At 35.9% G+C, this 14,843-nt stretch overlaps 2 long non-coding RNA genes across 2 annotated transcripts; one reads left to right on the top strand and one right to left on the bottom strand.

Moving 5' to 3' along the window:
- Positions 1–2,282: 2,282 nt before the first annotated feature.
- Positions 2,283–3,644, top strand: LOC144431390 (uncharacterized). Its single transcript, XR_013479966.1, has 2 exons — positions 2,283–2,748; positions 3,448–3,644. It is a non-coding gene; the product is annotated as an uncharacterized LOC144431390 (long non-coding RNA).
- Positions 3,645–11,441: 7,797 nt separating this feature from the next.
- On the bottom strand, positions 11,442–13,168 carry LOC144419908 (uncharacterized). The gene is made up of 2 exons (XR_013474368.1): positions 12,862–13,168; positions 11,442–12,576 (listed from the first exon to the last, which is right to left on the bottom strand). It is a non-coding gene; the product is annotated as an uncharacterized LOC144419908 (long non-coding RNA).
- Positions 13,169–14,843: the final 1,675 nt, after the last annotated feature.

Below are 14,843 nucleotides of genomic sequence, written 5' to 3'. Positions count from 1 at the left end.
TACCTTGCTATACCTGTGTTGAATATTTAATTAACAGACATTTTTATCAAGCTATTGAGTTAAACATGTTGGTCTGTTAGTTTACATAGCTGTTTCAAATGTTTTTTAGTCATATCTTCATAAACTCCCTCTAGATGTGTTTTCATGCCAAAACCCCATCTGGTGACAGCAAATCATTCTTCAAAAGTGAGTTTCGAGCAGTCTGCAAAAATTTATATTTTAGTTACGGTATTTTGAAATAAATTGCCTACGACAATTGGAGCTTGGGCCTTGTCTATCATCTAAGCATGTATGTTTTATATATATAAGTATAACAGCCACTTCGACAAAGTATTATTTGAAACAAAAATTTGAATACCTTATAAAACAAATTAGAATTAATAAAATGTAACGGTTCCAGGAGAAATATTCAAACACTCAATGAATGTGGTGGATTTTGCAGTAGCAAAAAAGTTATTGCTATTTATTACAAATCAATAATTTAAAAACACTCGACAAAATAATGCAAAATTTTTTTGGCATATCTAAAAGTATAAATATATACATGTTGAAGCATTGTTTAGATCAGCGTTTCCCAACCTTTTTTGGTCGCGGACTATTTTCCCACCCGCGAAAATCTTTGCGGACTCAAAGAGCGTTTATTGCGCCTGTGCAAAGAAGCAATAAAATCAAATACAACAGAATTGTAACGAATTTCAAAATCGGAAATTCGCCGCAATTACGCGTTCGTTAAAAAGAGCCGACTTTTTTGGTGTATAATTGGCTTTCTTTCGCGCAATATTCAATCCAATGTCTTTCTATATTAATTTAGTTGTGATCATGGTAACTCGCGGTTGCGTCGACTTACGACAAGGTGAAAGCATTTCTTTTTCAAAATGCCAATCGGCAATCTGTGAACATAATAATGTGAGACTATATTGCCCGATTATATTTAGTTTTGTTACATATTTTTGCGATCTTGCATATTTGTTATCATTGTTAGAAAAATCTCACTATCTGTTATAAATTTCCAGAAAGTACAACTTGATTCAGTACTTAATAAAAATATATTCAAAATATATTAGTAAATGAAAAATGAATATTCATCGCCTTACTTTTTATTAATTTAATTGTGATCATTTTAATCTGCGATTGTGTTGGCGAAATAAAAGCAATACTACTCAGAAAATATCATGACAATCCGTGGACACAAAAATGCGTGGTAAAGAGCCCGATTATATTTTCTTACGATTTTTATTTTTGTGAATTCCACATATCTGAGCTGTTCGTACAACACTTACCAGTACTGTACGGCGTATCAATGTTGAGGCAGTTAAGCAAACAATCCTAAGGGAGGATGCCCTGGTATACGTATACTACGTAGCACCCGAAATTTTGCGTTTTGCAATGTCTAAAAAAGCGTTTTTCATCGGTCGCGGACCATCATAAAACGAAATTTATGGTGTTCTCCGTTTTATTTTTAGTGTTTTGTATTGCCGCTTTCAATTTGGAAAATTCGGGTTGCCACCATCTATCGACGCGTGTGCCGACTTGTGTGTTTTCGTCGAAAATTCGTGAGTGAGTTGTGAAATCCAATCGTTTGATTAAGCGACGCGCACAAGTGCAAGTGACCTGTCGCGTCACCTGTTACCAAATTTTCGAATATTAAATTGCTATTCTAATAGTTGAATATTCGAATATATGCCCAGCCCTACTCAGTAACCAGTAATTATTGACTCGATTAATGTTATGCGAATAAACTTGCTTTTTATGTTTTATGTAAATTCCAACGTAAATTGGCTGATAGTTAAGTTCCGCAAAACGTTTGCGGCTCGCACGAATTTCTGGCTCGTTGCGGACTCATTCAAACACTCCGCGGACTCATTTGAGACCACGGACTCGGGTTGGGAAACACTGGTTTAGATAATAGCAATGATAGGTATCCAATTTATGTGAAAAAAGATCTTAGTACCAGCCTGAAATTAAGCAAAATGAATTCACATGGCAAACGTAAAACACCTCTGTTGTCATATGCAGCTGGTGACTCCGTATACAATGACAGAATGAATGTAAAAAAATCCATCATAAAACACGAATTATTTGAAGTTAAAATACGTGTGTTCAATTTATGTTTTCATACCGACCTTTCAATTTCAGGGTGGTATCGTTCACTACATTTCTTTTTTTGCTGACAGTTATAGTTTCTCAATCAAAAATTTTCCTTGATATGGCTGTATGGTGTAAGTTTATTGTGATTTTTGAGATAAATCATCACCCATTAGTCAATTTATATCCTTGCTTACTGCTACACAGCATAAATTCTCACACTGCACCTTTTTTCTTCATGCAGTCTTGAAAATATACATATTAGGTTACATAATAATTTGATCTCTTATCAAAATTTACATTCTTTGACAAATCATTAATGTATAGAGGAATTGCACGGGTCACGTGACTTTGTTTACTGGACGGCAAAAAAACAAAAACGTCCAGCTGGCTCCTGTCAGTTGCAAGTCGAATTATACGTTTCCGTTTTGTTTGGCTGTTGAAAATGATTATTCCGTATTGTTCCGTTGGCTGTACGTATAGTATAGACATCGAGTATAGACAACGAAATGGATCTTCAGTTATCTTTCACTGTTTCCAAAAGATCCGGAACGTCGCGCAATGTGGATATCATCTATTGCTGTATTGGCAGAACTGCTTGGTGTCAAGTCCAGAAGTCATCTCGCTTGTGTTTCACTGTTTGCGGACAGCACTTCGTTGATGGTGAGTGATAATGTGCCGGTATCAATTTCTTTAAATATTCAAAAGCTCCCTCATTTCATGGAAAGCAGATGACAAACTACCTCTATTGGTAGGCCTAGGCGTAGGCCACTTGCAGACATCAATTGCCATAAGGTATTGTTTCCCTAGTTAGCAGGTAATCTATTACTTAAGTGTGAAAAGTTGTCTAGATAACTAAAGTTTAACGCCAGTAGTCCGCATCTCTGATCACCCTGGTAGTTTCACAGGTTCCAATCCCATGGAGGGACAGTTATGTGCGAGATGATTGCAGCTCTCCTCCCACTGAGGATGGTTCACACGACCGCTAGTCGGTTATGACATCCCCCACCATCAAGTCCATGCTTCTGAAAACAAATAAATGGCTAACTAATTCCGACATAGAATGGCAATCGTACGAGAGACTGTGGTTCGCCATATGATTTAGTTGTTGCACCTGCAATCCTCCCTTCAGATACATCCTATCTTAAAGGTGCTTGTACAACTGACCCAAAATGTCTTTTTATTGTCATTGGTAAAAAAGATATGCTACCTGGAATCAAATTCATTTACGACTAGTGTTTGTGGTGGGACATTGACATAAATTTCACCACTTGATCGATAGATTTTATGAAAACTCTACAATTATTACAAAGCTAGTGAAGGATCATGATATCGAATGAATCTGTATCTATTATCTTACAGATATGGATGCGACCATGGAATAGATGGATGGCAAAGTATAAGTTGCAACAAGACCACAGTGGCACAAGACCTCAGCTTGCGTGACTTGATATTACATCCTCAGTATCCATCTATTGATACGTATCGTAATGATAACTTGTGATTACTGTGGATTGGTGGAAATAAAGTGTCCATTGTGTTTGATCGAAAGCGGTGGGTTTTTGTTTCGGTGGGTCTGGTAGTGAAGGTTTCAGTCTAAAGTTGGACACCGATACTACAACCAAATACAGTTGCAAATGAAGCGATTTTGTGATCTGAAAGAAAATTCTGATGGGTAGCTGGCTGGCCGCAACGAGTCCTAAATTTTATTTCAAGCTAATTTGCAATTGGTATTCATGGTACCAAATGTATCAGACACAATACAGTAATTATAAATTATATTTAAAAAATAAAGCACATCAAAAATGTATTTTTAAAAAAACAATTGACTTTACAATTGGAGTATTTGGTTGTATTAAGATTAATTACTAGCAACAATAGATTAAATACTAGACAGTTATTGCATTGAGCCCACTGTTACCGGGCAGACTTTGCCGGTACCGGTATGTCCGGAGAAGATGAGTCGAGTTGCTTCCAGAGAACAGACTGTAGCTCCTTTAAGGAAGATACGGTGATCCGTCATTGCATCAATACTGTTCTATGGTACGTCTACAACAAAATGGATCTGATGACGACAGATGACCTGGTTCTCATCTGCAGCAAATTTTATTCGGATTCAGAGGTCGAGGAGGCCAAAGCTCAAATATTTAAATTATGCCAGCCATCTGGTCGCAAAATTAATAGAACTGGCCCGAACAAAACCGTATCGAACCTTCGAGATATCTTGAAAGTGCTGCATGAAACACCAACTGACAAGTGCCCCACCTTCTTAACTGCATCAGCAAAATTCCCTCCTGTTGACCTGTACCATGCTGATTCTTTGGTCATAGCCCAGGAAATTAAAAATGTCCGAAATGATGTGGATGATTTTATAAAAAATAAAGAAAGTTTAAATGATATTTTAAGCTCCCTTCAACAACAAGTTAAAAACTTATCAGAAGAAGTTCTTCAGTTGCGTTCTTTGCACGATGCAAACAAGATTCAATCTCCAAGCTTTTCAACCACTGTGCAGAATGAGGGAATGTTGTCCAAGAAAAATGCACCATCTTATGCCGAAATAGTGATGGCTGATTTTCACAGCGATGCACCAAATTCTGAGGATCCCACACCCTCAAAAACCTCAACCAGGAAATTAGCTGAAGAGCCTGACAAATTTAGGGACCACCAACCCCCACAGCATGGAGCATTTCAGCCTTCAACCCAGAAGGAAATGATGAATAATCAATGGAAAACAGCTTCTTCCCGCAAAAAGAAGAAACCGGCACCAGTGGGAAAATTAATAAATACAAGATTCACTCCTGTTTTGAGACCAGTCAACATCTTCCTCTCTCGCTTCAAAGCAGACACAAACCAGGAAGATTTGCTCAAATTTGTTAAAGAACAGTTTCCTAATGAAGCTGAAACAGCAAAATGCGAATCATTGAAGTTGAAATATGAATCATACTCATCATTCAAAGTAACCCTTTTTAGCACCGAGTTCAAGGATGCTCTTAACAAAGATAGCTGGCCTTCCGGAATTATTGTGAAGAGATATTTCAACCCAAAGAAACCTAAAAATGGCGACACCTGAAATTAATAATAGCAAGTTAAATATTCTGTCTCTCAATTGCAGAGGTATCACAAATTCTCTCAAAGAAGTGAAGGATATATGTAAGCAGAACTTCCAGATGATATTTCTGCAAGAACACTGGCTTTCAAAACAAAATCTTCATAAACTCAATTTGGTACACAAAAATTTCTGTAGTGCTGCTATTTCCCCCATAGATTATGCCAATGACAGTCCAATCTCAGGTCGTCCATTTGGAGGTCTGGCTTGTTTATGGCATGAATCACTGCATCCATTCATTTCTGTAATTGATTCTATAAAAGATGATCGACTGATGGGAATTTCTTTTCAAAATAAGGAAATCTCTATTTTATTTCTAAATGTCTATATGCCATGTTGCAGCAGTGAAAACGAAGACTTGTTTGTCTCCTTGCTTTGTAAAATGCAATCTATCATTGAAAACTCTTCTATATCTAATATTGTTATCATTGGTGATTTTAATGCCAGCAACTCAAATACTTTTGGTCATTTATTGAAAGATTTTTGTTCAGAAAATGGTCTCATTTTATCTGATATGGAACTTCTTCAGCCTGGTTCCTTTACATACATTAGTGATGCACATGCAACAACTAGTTGGTTAGACCATTGTATTACAAGTGTGAATATGCATAATTCTATTGAATCTATAGATGTTATTCAAGACATTATAATTTCAGATCACAGACCTTTATCTGTGTCCATCAATGTTTCACATATTCCTATCATGTATGATACAAAAAGTGACCATGCAGTCAAGCAATTTGTTTCCTTGATCTCAGCTTCATCATCGCAGCTGAACCAATATTCTGACTCAACTTTTAAAAACTTAAGTTCTATAAGAATTCCTTTTGGGGCTATTCGATGTCATAATATCAATTGCCAGTCTCACCGTGAAAGCATTGATCAATTTAACCATGATATTTGTTCTGCCCTTATTAGTTCACAGTCTCACATGGTGCATGTTAGATCGTTACATAAGCACATTAAGCCTATTCCTGGATGGAACTGGAACAGTGAGGTCCGAGACTCTTATGTTGCTGCTCGACAAGCATATCTTGAGTGGGTTTATCATAACAATCCTCGCCATGGCTGTATCTTTGATGCATATGTTAGAACAAAATTGCATTTCAAACGATTGTTTCGAGCTTGTAAAAGAGAGCGAACAAGGAATCAATGTGATGCTATTGCCAAATCATTATTGTGTAACCATCCCAAACAATTCTGGTCTCGCGCTAAGCGGATCATTTCAGAGGACAATAACGGCCATCTTCCAGCTAGTGTTGGGGGTGCCACTGGGCAGAATGAAATTACTAATATGTAAGAAATTTTTAATAGTGTTCCCAATGAAAATGATAAAAATTTTGTGTTAGGATTTTTGAATTCTGATGTTGATAACTGTTTCAGTAATTACTTGCTCACTGTCGATGCACTTGCAAATATTGTTTCTTCTCTTAAATCTGGTTGTTCTGTTCTGGTTGCTCTGGCTTTCAAGTTCTATTCAGCCTATAATTAAGAACAAAAATGGTGATATTTGTAGTGCAAGTAACTACAGGCCTATTGCAGTGGCCTCTGTCTTATCTAAGATTTTTGAAAAACACATTTTAAATAACATTGGGTCTTACTTAACTACATCTCACAACCAGTTTGGTTTCAAGCCTGGTCACGGGTCTGACATGTGCATTTTTACAATAAAGAAGCTAGCTACTTATTATTCCGAAAAATCATCACCAGTTTTCATAGCTTTTTTGGATGCCACTAAAGCTTTTGATAAAGTTAATCACTGGACTCTATTTCGTAAATTAATTAACAGAAGAATCCCCAAAGTTTTTTTGGCGCTGATTGTACACATGTATCGTAATCAATCCATGTTTGTTAGATGGGGTAGCAGTGTGTCAGATCCTTTCTCTGTCCATAATGGTACCAAGCAAGGTAGTATATTAAGTCCATATTTATATGCTGTTTTCATGGATGACCTTTCTGTTAAGTTGAATCAAGAGACCATTGGATGTATAGCAAATAACAATATTATCAATCATATTTTTTATGCTGATGACATGTGTTGCATTTCACCTTCAGCCAAAGGTCTTCAACGTTTACTTAACATATGCGATAAATACTCTATTGAACATGACATCTTGTACAACTCGAAAAAATCTGTTTGTATGTGTATCCAGAATAAAAAGTTTAGGCTGAATAATTTGCCTGATATCAAACTTTGTAATTCTGTATTGACTTATGTTTCGTCCACTAAATATCTTGGTGTTTTCCTATCCAGTGATCTTAGAGATGACCTTGACTTGAAACGTCAGTATAAATCAATTTATTTTATAGCCCATACAATTTTGAAAAAATTTGTCAATTGTTCCACTACTGTGAAAAATCTTTTATTTAGGACGTATTGTTGTAGCATTTATAACTGCCAGCTCTGGTTGTTTTTCAATAATTATAATTATAAAAAAGTTAAAATTTCATATAATAATGCTTTTCGCGTAATTCACTGTGTCTCTAGATCTGAGAGTGTCCGTCACAAAATGGTATCTGGGAACATTCCCTCTTTCGAAGCACTCCATAGAAAAAATCTGTGGTTGTTCATGACAAGATGCAGGAACTCCAATAACATTTTATTACAATCAATATTTGATTCCCAGATACTGTTTGTTACGGGCTATCTTAGATTCTATACCTCACTTTTGGTCTCTTAAATTGCTTTTTTATAACTCTTTTTTGAGCCTTACTGTGAATCTGATTGTCATATCAGTTATTTTATGTATTTATTGCGTTATTTTTGTTTTGCTTATGTTTATTTGTTGTGTTGTTTTTATATGGACCACAGCGGTCTGGAGTAATAAACGAATTGAATTGAATTGAATTTATCTGCAGATACCAGGTTTATATTGAGGTTGACCATTTCAATGCTAAATTATAGCAAAAAGGCAAACTTGATTCGCAAAGATTTGTGAATGCGTACAGTACACCAATTTGTCTAGTGTTTTGATTCCATAGGCAGGAGGTTGTGGATTGGTGTTGCTCAGGATCGGATATTTTTGCTTATAAATGCATATTACGTGTTTCACATGAATCCATCGTGCTCAGATTCGACTGTTTTCAAGGTCTGAAGGCTCTAACTGCTTAATTTTATTGGTACACGTGGGAATTTTCAGTGTGGGATGCATGGGTCAGTTGGAGTCACTAACATCAAGATATCTATAAGCAAGGATAAGATAACCTGGAAGTAACATTCCATAATTTAGAGTAAAAAATGTATCTGCCTTCACAACCCTTTCAAATGGGTGATATGTTGCCTTGAGGGGTAATTTATATCAAATATTTATCAATATACAGTGTTATGGTTCTTCTAGTGAAAATGGGTTTAGGGATAGGCGGCTTCTTTTTAAGTGTGGTAGGTCTAGTAGTTGAAAGAAACATTAAATGTATATGCTAACAACTAACGCATACATGTTATCAGAATTTGTTTAAATGATCCTGCCGCCTTTTGCCTTTCTTCAAAATCCACCTTTTTCTAAGTATTCTTTTCCTCTCTGGGGATGGCGAAAATTCAAATATTGATGGGACAGCTGATAATGGGTTATTTTTCCTGAAAAGAATTTACACACTAATCATCATTTAACAGTGCTAAGTTTGTGTATCAGATCAGTAATAGATTACCTGCTAACTAACGAAACAATCAGACAACACTTTCTGACCATCGATGAAGATTTCTTTCAATTTAAAACGCAAATAGGTCTACCAATAACGGTAGTTTTTAGGATAGCCTGGTAGTTTCCCAGGTTCCTATCCCATGCGGGGATAGTTATGTGCGAGAGGATTGCAGCACTCATCCCACTGAGGGTGGTTCACACGGCCGCTGGTCGGTTACGACAAATGGTAATCGTACGATGTTGCACATGCAATACCCCCCTGCCAATAGATGATATCTACATTGCGCGACGTTCCGGATCTTTTGAAAACAGTGCAATATAACTGAATATCTATTTCGTTGTCTATACTATACGTACAACCAACGGTACAATATGAAATAATCATTTTCAACAGCCAAACAAAACGGAAACATATAATCCGACTTGCAACTGACAGGAGCCAGCTGGACGTTTTTGTTTTTTTGCCGTCCAGTAAACTAAGTCACGTGACCCGTGCAAGTCCTCTATTGGCTACCTAGGACATTCACAACTTACTCTTTTTATGCTGAACAATCGTAGCACAAAGTTATTCTCTACTACATCTACTCATTGGAGCTTTAAAGTGAATTTGAAATCTTCAGATTTTTCTGTCATTTGTCAACATGCTTTCGAGTGCTAGGACCGGTTCTAGGGCATGGATGGGCAACCCCTGGCACGCGTACTAACCATTTATTTGGCACGCGAGCGAATCATCAGACACAAGATCATTCTTCTTCAGATATAAAGTTTCTGAATTATCTGGTTCTGAGGCTCTGAATTATCTGATGAAACTAGGTGTTCATTTATTCATTATCGTATGTTACCAATTCGTTATTTATTCTGACTCTTCCTTTCCTTTCATGACATATGGCTACGTAGAAATATATTAAGCCGTAACAAATGAGTGAGCTCTCGAGAAATTTTGTCGAGAATAGCGCAGTATTAATTTGGCTGCATTCTTACGTAACATAGTTCGTCTGTGCCACCCTTTTCTTCATTTCTGGTTGATTTATGAAGTTGTACAGCTCATGTGGGTTAGTGTTAATTGCTAACTTACTGTTATAAATTGATTTCGGAAGAAATATAAGCGATTAGAGAAGGGGAATATGGTACAAGAGAAAATTGCAGAAAACGAACTATTGCTGTATTGCGTGATTGGGAAGCCATTCCCGAAAATTTGTCGTGCCCTTAAAACTTCGCAATCGCATTACTCTCCATGTTTTCATCTAAATATGCTTGTGAATATCAGTTATGGACTCGAGTCTCGTAACAGTAGTAGCTTGAAAGATGAAACCAGTACTGTAGTTGGTGCATTTTTTTGAAAGTTACAAAATATAAACTCAATGTTAACTGTTGATTAGCGGTAATGCAGCAGCAGAAGTCTCACTGATATTTTCCCTAATTATGAATCTGTCTGTACATGTTTAATAGGTTTATTATTGTGTATTTTTGCTTTAAAAGTAGCAAAACATTTTTTTAATTTTGGTCGGCACGCGAAAGAATTTTGTCGTTAAATTCAGCTGATTTTGGCACGCGAGCCGGAAAAGGTTGCCCACCCCTGTTCTAAAGCCTTCCCTCTCAAATGATTGCCCTTCTATTTTGTTTTGTAATCTGCATTTTATAATAAAATCTTTATTTATGTTGATGTACAAGTAATTTGAATATTTATAAAGTCAATTACGCACAACTAATTCGAATAATTATAAAGTCACTCACTTAATCTAGTCGCGAGACAACGCCCTCAGAACACAGGCCAACGCACGATGATTTTGGAAGCAATAATCTGCCTGAGCCTAGTCGGGCGTGACGGCGAATGCAACATCGGGACCAAATATCGAGAGTTACACGGTCTGAGTGAGAAAAGTGTCTGAGCGAATGCGAAAAAGGAGCATTTAGGCCGCGAGCCGAGGCCCTGAAAAACGCCTAGAAAGTGAGTTTCGTAGCGCACATCAGGTAACTACCTGAAAATGATTTTAAAATGTTCCTTAAAAATTTAGTAACAAATATTGCCTTGTTCCCACTTCCAAAAGTTGCACGTTTTACGGAAAAGACGCTTTTACTACAAGAAATATGTGCTACGATCTGTCCTATATTCTCTACATTTTCGGCAAGGAACAATGACTTCTGCATGACGTAACAATTGAATTAAACCAGCTGTTAGCGAGCGGATGAATATTAGTTATTACTGCTCGACCTTGCGCTGAGTTGGGCAGGCTTTCCATAGCCCTGTTTAGTTATTATTAGTTAAGTTATGCTAAGACGTTGTTGAAAAATGTATAAGTAAATTATTAAACACTTGTAGATCCTTACCACGGATATGGGCCGTGAGACGAAACCATGAAAACGCCCAGAAAATGAGTTTCGTAGCGCACATCTGGTAACTAAATAAATTCTTCAGTTTTGTGTGAAAACGAACATAATGAACGCATTACAGCTTGTTCCACAATCCTGGTGCGAAATTGAATATAAGAGTTTCCCGGAAATTCAATAACCATAAGTTTACAACACATACATAAGAACTATACAATTCGAGAGCCCTACAGCACACTAACACAAATGTATTCCTGTAATGTTTTGCCTGACCAAAATCGGACTTCTTCAGTCAATCATAATTTATTAGGTAGATTACGAAAAATATGGCATACATGTAACCAACAACAAAAAATACTTTAATTGTGTGACAGGAGTCGGGAGTGACCTCAAAAGCAGCGACACCAACAACGCTGATTCACATTTGAGAATAAATTTTATGTAATAACCACAAGCAGTTTACAACAAGAACAGCATAAAAAGCTACATCCATTTTATAGAAGCTATCAAACGTATTTATTTTTAAGCAATGAAGTCACAAATTAACATCGTGAGCACGAAAACACAAATAAATCAGTTATTTCTCACTTAGAAATTTACCGCAAAAGTCAAGAAAATTAAATGAATGTACAATATGTACATAACATAGTGAACAGAAATATTACAATTTACAATTAATCTTTTTTTAGTTTATGTGGTTATGTATTTGAACAAAGGCAGTAATATTTCTAGAAACAGGACTACGACACTAACAAATGTCCGAAAAAAAAAAAAATGTATGATACTTATTAAATCAACTGTAATATCTAATTCACTTTCTTCTGAATTGTTTTCGAAATCCACTATCTCAAAAATCGACTTTTCCTCTATAGGTGTACTGTGATTTCTGCAGTCAATACAAAAATCTGTGCAATTTAAGTTGATTTTGGCACACTTTCATAAATTATTTTTGACTATTTTTCTTTGCAGTTTGCCAACTCAAGAACTGATTTGAGGGCCACATGCTTCTTCAGTGAATCATTGTTGGGTGGAGAGTATAATCCTTATGTTTGACAGTGTTAAATAGACGTGCCCTGGTATCATTTACATTCTTCATATCCTCTTCAAATTCCTCAGCTTTATTTATTAATACCTCGTTAACCTCAAAAGATCTTCATAGTCGAGGGAAAAAAATGAATTGAAAATCTCAATGAAGTCTCCAACATGAATTTGATGGGCAGTTCCAATTGCAGAAAAGTGCTAAAGTATTTCAATATGAATAGCCCATCTAAGCTGTTTGCAACTATTATGATTCTCATATACCTTTAAGCTTCAAGACTTCTTGTTTTTTCCATTTTATAGCACTGATAGCAGCAGGGATCAGAGCCTGCGTTAGGTCGGATTGGTGGAACATTGCCGTTTTCTTTTGTAGTACAGTATCTAAAATAAGGAAGAAAATAATATTTGGAGCAGCATGATTTTAAAAATACCCCTAAATACTAACTAATACCTTGAATACATAATGCATTTTATCTGATGTACTAATAAAGCGTATATATGCTCATTGCATGTTCTACAGTCCAGCAGTGTTTGCATACCATTACTAGACTATATCTACACTAAATTTTGATATATCACAGTCTGAAATGTCCTATGACAGTATGAGTATGGACTATAGACTATATTTTGAAACATCAACTGTTTGTCTACCACTTCATTTCTCACCTCTCAATCGTTTCCAATGCTACCTTTCTTTCCACTCCGGCATAACTTATCATTGCTTCCCAGGTTCTTGTCGACTCTATGAATTTAGATTTAGACCAACCGACATTTGCATTAGTAAAATTGATTAATTTCTTCTCTTTCACACAACCGTGCATTACAGAAACAGCCATTCATTTCTATTTCCAAATATGCTGTGGCCTATATAGTAGTATAAGTCTGCTGAATAGTCAAGAAGAGTCATTAAATTAATCATAAACATTTCATGCAAGCCAGAAAATATCGTTGTTTGTGACATATTATTCTAGGTCTAGCCTTATAAGTATAAGTATAAGTTTATTTCGACTCCATAATCAGCAAAACAATAAAATGAATGCTAAAAATAAATAAATAAAAACTGATTATGAAATCAGGAGAGCGAACAAAACCTTAGATAAGGTTTAAAACGTACAGAATGTATATAAGATGGAAGGTTTTGCCAAGAACATGTGGTACGTGTTCACTCACCTAAAATAATTGAAATATTTCACACACGCTCACACGCACCCACACACACAACCATATAGAAGTTATTAAGTAAAGGGAACATGAAAAATTACATACTGGTAGTTAATAAAAAATAAATAAATAAAAATTACTTGCCACACCATATTTATAAATTTATCATGATTGCCACTGCCAAATTGATCAATTTTATAAATGGGAGTGAACAGTAAAGATAAACTTTTATAAAAAAATATATTGTCAAGCTGATTATAGATGGAGTCAAATGCCAAAATGCCCAACCAAAGTTGCCAGAATTGGGTGCATGAAGAGGTGGGCTAGACCACTTCATTGCCCAAACTAGAGCCTATTATTGCCAAATTGTAGTCCAGATTGCAATAAGTATTTAAATCTATCAGTAACTTTATAAGTATGAGTAATTATAATTAATTAAGGTAGAAAGACAGGGTATAGGAATATGTTGGTTGCTAAGGTTATAAGGTTTTTTTTTTCATTCTTAGATATTGACTTCTGCAAGGATAAAGGAATTAGGAATAAAGGAATTAGTATTGTTATTTCACAGGATCATTTCTTCATTTAATTATTGTGGCGTAATAGATTCAAGTTTATCGTGGATGAGACATCAGCCTGCGAATTTTGTTGTTGTAGACACCATTTATATTCAATAAACTAGCCATTGTATTGATCATCACAGAACGACCTGAAAAACAGAAAACAAATCTGCGAGTAGGATATTCAAGGGTTACATATTTGGAAACAGCACTACCCTACACTTTTGTTTAGAATTAATTATTATTTCGAGTAGATATTGATTATTAGTTATCTATCTATAAAACGCTAGTTCAAAGACCAGAGTTGAAATATGGTTGGGACACAGGGTGAATTCCTCGCAAACCATGCAGAAACTCTCAAACCACACTGACCATTCGTATGTTGGCCTTCACATCAACTTCACAGCAGAACCTCAACCTAGGATAAAATTTTGTATACACACAAAACAAATCATAGAATACCACAACAAATTAAAATGAAGGGGAGAATCCAATATATCTCCACTGGTCGCCTAATTACAATAATAGGTACAGGAGCTAAACTATACGGTCTACAACCCTCATAAGGTATCACACCACCCATATAGAAACAAAGACCATGCATGTGTAATGTCAAAAATCCAACGTTAAGCAAAAAGGGAACATGCGCATGCAGATGTCAGAGTGTAAACAGCCATTTGAAAAATAAATAAATAAAACAATTTGCTGTGCATGCTACAGAACCCGACACACCAACAATAGATGTAGAACAGGTGGAGAGAGATTAACTGCCGGCTCAACAACAATCAGCAGCTGCAGGAGCAATAGCAATATTGTAGCTGTTTAATATTTTCATGAAAATAAGTATGTGCAAGTGAAGAGTGTCCCAACTTTCTATCATGGTCATTCATGAAGGTTCAATATTTTTTGTGTCCGAGCTATCAAAACGTT

Source organism: Styela clava, chromosome 2, assembly GCF_964204865.1.
Source record: "Styela clava chromosome 2, kaStyClav1.hap1.2, whole genome shotgun sequence".
Taxonomy (NCBI): Eukaryota; Metazoa; Chordata; class Ascidiacea; order Stolidobranchia; family Styelidae; genus Styela; species Styela clava.
This window is presented reverse-complemented; position numbering and strand designations above follow the sequence as displayed.